The following is a 5707-nucleotide window of genomic DNA, read 5'->3' as shown; positions in this document are numbered from 1 at the left end:
TAACTCTTCAAAAAAACATTTGCTTGAAGAAATATGTGAATGAAAGGGTTTTATTTAGCCTGGATGACTGAGCAGATAACAGTGCCATTATCTAAGGTAGAGAACCCAGTAGGAGATTCGGTTTCCTGGCAGATGAATTCAAGTAAACTCCTCTTTGAACCTGATGACTTCATTGTGACAATAGCACTTCCATTCTTATATGCATCTCTGTAAGTATGAGGGTGAATGGATGTGCCTGTATGGTCGTATCCTCATTAACAAATTGCAAATAGCAATATGTATAACTAAGCATAAGATCAGGAGACTTGGAAATGTTTTAAGTTTATGAGAGAGAAATGTTTCTGGTAATATGAAGTCTGAACATGTTTAGTTGAAAAATACACACTGTCATAAAAAGACTTGAGTATAGACTTGTAACTGAAAATCTAGGAGAGCAAAGGGAGTTTGCAGAGGTCAATTACATATAACAAAAGTATAGCCTCCATAAATGAGTGAGATTATTGAGTGAAAAGTACTCTTTGTCCTTGGGTCTGAGGTTTCTATAATTTGGTGTTGCTTTGGGGTTATCTACCCAAAGTCTAATGTTGACAAAACTTTATTAGTTCTTAAAATGTAACAAACAGGCACTTGATATAAAAGAAAACTGAGAAATTAATTATTTTTAAGGAACATGTGTAGACACTAAAATATAGTTGTCAGTTCCAGTATTGGCTCTTTTTTGAAGCTGAAAATCTTAAGGAATTTATATTGAAAGTGCAGTAATAATAAAAAGCACTAGTAAGACTTCCAGTTTCCAGTTTGGCATATAAAGACCCTAGACGTCACCTCTTCATCCTGACAAGAAGCTAGACAAACTAAAATCTAAATTTCTGGAGCCTCAGTTTACATATTCAATAAATAAGGTAGAAATATCGATATCATAATAACGCTTGAGCATCAGTTTTATAGTAGATGTGAAAAACTTACCTCAGATCTGCGTCAAAGTAAGAAATCAAGAGGGAAAAAAACTAAGCTCATTTAATGGGCGAATGACAGAAGGAGGCCAAATTTCTTTCATAAAGAAGTATTAATGCAGAGTCAGGACACATTTTAGGCTTATTTTATCAAATATTAAGTCATTGGAAAAGTATTTAGTCCTGTTCAGAGGCCATTGCTCCCATGAGAAGCTTTGCACCACGCAACTGAAATTTTGGGTGACTGACCATTTCTCCAAAGTGTCCAGATTCTGTTATTTTCCATTTTTATTTCCTTTTTTATTTATTCATTTGTTTATTTACGAAGAGGTAATTTACCCAAACAAGGAAATAAGCAAAATGACAACTAATTCTTTAAAATTTTGAAGTATATTTTTTATAAATGCACCTCACTGTCATCTAATTCTCTCCAGAGATAAATATACGTTTGACTGATATGATTTCCAGCCTCATAAAGTTAGAAATTAACATACTAAGAAAAGACAAATAATAATGTTTATGGCCTGTAAAAATGATAATCCCAAAGCTTGTGGTTTTGTTGCTCTATAGAAATTTAACCTTTTAGCTAACTTGATATTCTTGTTTTTGCATTCTTTTCTTAAATTATTTGATTACCTATAAACATGATGTATTGCCTTTTGCTGGTGCCTAATTAGAAAACAGAAAAAAAGTTCTGACCTGAGACAAATATTTTCATTTCCCATGTAACTTCTTACCTTCCCTCCCTAACTCACCTTCCTTCCTATCTTCCTATCTCCTCTTATTACCTCTCATCTTTTTCTTTTACTTCCATAGTTCCTTCCTTTTTTTCTTTACTTTTTCTAACTTTATCCATTTTTGACTAAGCTATAGAGTACTAATAATTGTGTATGCACTAATAATATTTGTTATCTCATAGCCTTGCTACCATGCAGCATGAAGTACCTGTACTTGATGTTATTATCTTATCTCTGGGACTAAGTAATAGACAAATGTGATAAACTATTCTACTGCATAAATTATGAATACTGATAATATCTACTTATCTTGAAAGGGTAAATTAAGCTATTAGGTAACCTGAGAAATAGAATGTTAGACTCTTTGCTTCAAGAGGGAAATGACACTTGCGAAAAGTTGTACAAGTTTTTTTGTACACAGGTACAATAAAAAAACAAAGCACTGATGCTCGAGAAATTGAAAAATGAATAATGAATCAAATTATTTCCTAGGATCGTGGGTTCTGTGTAATTAGCTGTGAAGGTAAATATTACATGACAGAACAGGGTCTATATTAGTGGAGCACAGCTTTAACACAATCCTCAACGTAAAATCTGAGGTTTCCTGTCGATTTTACTTTTTGTACTAGTATTCTCAGCAATAGCTTTGCCTTAGAGTTTAGTTGCATTATGGACAAAATAACAACAAAAATATAAAATACTAGAAATGCGTGACTAATATAAAATTTAATATCCAAGAAAAAACATACTGAAAAAAATACCAAAGCATAAACTAAAACAAAATATTGCTTTGTTATTAATGATACCAGTAGGAGACACTCACAAATGGGAAGCTTTTGTAAATCTACTTTGAATTTAGTGATCTAGCCCAGGGTCAGCAAATGATAGCCTAAAGGTCAAATCACCTTGTGCTTTTAAAGTAAAGTTATTGGAACATGGCCATGACCAGGTTTCCTGATTAAATATAGCTACTATTAGCATGATCCACAAAGCCTAAAATATTTACTCTCTGGTCATGTACAGATAATGTTTGCTGACCCCAGATCAAGACTAAATGCTTAGAAGAGCCTATACTTTTACATGAGCCTAAATTATAATCTTGAGAATTTTAACCCCTTGGGCTAGATTACATCAGAGATGAAAAGCACATTTAGGCATTATGTCAGCATTCCAACAGGAAATGTGAGTCAGCCAAATTGCAATTATTCCAAGAGATGTTATCAATAAAACAAGTATTTATAACAGTATTGGATGGGTATATAAGAACCATAAGGAAAAAATATATATATTATATAATATTATATATTATATATATATAAAATAACCTTGGTCTGGTAATAGCAGAGGAGCTGCTACCGCTCTAAGACCCTGAAGTAATGAAGGGAAGAAGCAGTTAACAAAACACGAGAGAGACTTGCAGCGAGACTGCCTTGAGAAGAGCAGTAACCTTTGGTCCAGAGACACAGTAATCCTGCAGTACTTCTCAGGGAGAGAGCCAGAGCAGTAACTCCCTGACCTCACTGCCTTCCTTCTTTTACTGTGGTATCCCATTAGAAATTGAAATGGAAGCCAGAGAGCACAGAAAGTAGGTCTTTATTGGAAACCAGGTCAGCCTCTTAGGGCAGAATAAAGTGGATCAAGGAGAACAGACAAAAAGACAGAAAATATGGCTAGCATACTATGAGTGACTTTTTCAAAAAGTAGGGCCACTTGACCAGCCATTAATAAAAAATACACCAATGAGTGACCTTCAATCAGACTAGCAGAGTGTGTGTATATGTGTGTTAAGAAGAAAGGAAGCAATAATGGCTGAGTTCACTCCAACATCTGTGTGAGTGCACAGGTGTGCATGCATACACAGGGAGATAACAGTATAAATGAAATTTAACTATTCTTCTCTAAATATGCAAATTCCTAACATTATTTGTTCTAGGCTCCCTAATTGCTTTAGCAGCTGATTAAATATCTTCAGAAAACATCAAAGATATCAATCTTTTAGCATGTTCTTGACAAATCCTTATCTATAAATTATTTAATGGAGAAATTTTCAATAGCAACTGTGACCAAATTCAAACAAGGAGATTAAATTTGAGGTGAATATCCTCTATCTAAAATTATTTATGTAGATTGTAGCAAATATAAATTATGTCAGTAATCTATAAAGTTCAATTCTAATATATTTGCTGCAAAAATGTATTCAATACTGAATCGAAGTGTTTGTTTTGCTTACAAACATAAGTTCTACCCTTCTCGTTAGCCACGACATCACAGAGTACTTCCTCTGACTGTTTCGTGGAGTCAGGACAATCTGTGAACAAGTTTAAAATGGGCAAAAAAGATCAGTGTTTGAATGTTTTCTTTGTGATCTTTGACTATATTTGTGTCACTGAATATCTTTGTCTTTCATTTTCTCTGAGATATTCTACAAATCTGTACGTTATAAAGAAAAAAACAAAACTGATGTTACAAATGATTTTGCCCATAGAGATGCAAATAAACTCTGTGCCTAGAAAGCAATTGATTTTTCCCTGTAGATATTGACCAGTTTTGCATCTATTAGTAAATTCAATTTGGCATTCCTAAGTGCTTATTATATTTGTGGTTTTTAAAATTCTCCTTGGAACCAACTGTTAACACCTTACTGTTTCCCTCATTAGTTGGTTAGTTACATAAAATCTTTAACACATCTATTTCACATTTGTATGGGAGTCATGATTTTACTATTAAAAAATTATCTTTTACTGATAGCATGACTAAAGCTAAGGGTCATGATTTAAATTGGAGAAGGCACATTAGTTTCTCAAGAAGCCTTAAAAGATGTCACTGATTCCCTAGAGGGTGGAAGAAGGATTGCTCAGCAGGAGTTCAAGTAAACACCAGTTTAAGCACCAGTAGATTTTAAGTGTCAAGTTGATAAAGGAAACAACTTAAAAAGACAAATATAATGCTTCTTAATGATCTGTTATTTTTATGGTCAACTACCGTATTTAAAAGGGCTGCTGTTATAGTACTTCAATAATTCCTCAGAGAACAACAGGGTATGATTTCCATTCCTTTTTATGGTAAAATAATAATAATAATTTTAACGTTGTTTGAATATTTTTACATGCATCCTTCACACTTCGTTATCTTATCATGAAAATTGTGGGTTTCCTACTGTTCCTTACTATTACCAGGTTGAGGAGACAGGTTTCCATCTCACGCAAGATCAACTAGGCCCCCAGAGAATTTGGCAGCAGCATCGGTCACTACCCAGTTTGCGTGTTTCCTAGTATACATAAATATTCTAAAGGCAAGCACTCTGTGTGTGGAGGTAGAGAACTGTTTTTCTTTGAATTTTTTAAATTTCATGTAAAACTTAGCCCACAAATATCTTTGATAACAGCCCAAAGTTTCAACTTATATTAAGTGCCCATACTAAAGTAAGTACATATTTTTTAATCAGTGTCCTTTAGCAATGTTAATTATGGTTAATGCCATTGAGTACAGCTATATGAGATGAGCAATTAGAAATAAAAACTCAAATGTATTCAAACGTTGCTTAGTAGGTGGCACAATGGCTTAAACAAACAATAGCATGTGGTTCAGATTTAGATGTAGTAAGCCTTTTGACATGTGAGTAAATGTTAATGGAAATAGTATCTGTTAAATGTTAATGTTAAATCTTGTTTAAAAATTCAATAAAAACATAGAAGTAGACTTTCCTGATGGCTTGGCTACTAAGAGATAGGGTAAAATCCTTAGTTCATCCTCATTTGCTACAGAACCTGAAGGTTTAAATTTATTCTCATTAGTTGATGAAAATAAGCATTAATATCCAGCACAGCAAAGGAAACTATCAACAAAATGAAAAGGCAATCTACTGAATGAGAGAAAATATTTGCAAACCATATATCTGATAAGAGACTAATATCCAAAATATGTAAAGAACTCATACAATGCCATAGGAAAAAAAAAATCTGATTAAAAATGGGCACAAAGTCTAAACAGGTATTTTTCCAAAGAAGACATACAAGT

The sequence above is a fragment of the Pteropus vampyrus genome, unplaced genomic scaffold, assembly GCF_000151845.1.
Source record: "Pteropus vampyrus isolate Shadow unplaced genomic scaffold, Pvam_2.0 Scaffold88, whole genome shotgun sequence".
Taxonomy (NCBI): domain Eukaryota; kingdom Metazoa; phylum Chordata; class Mammalia; order Chiroptera; family Pteropodidae; genus Pteropus; species Pteropus vampyrus.
The sequence above is the reverse complement of the archived record's forward strand: the minus strand, read 5'-3'. Positions refer to the sequence as shown.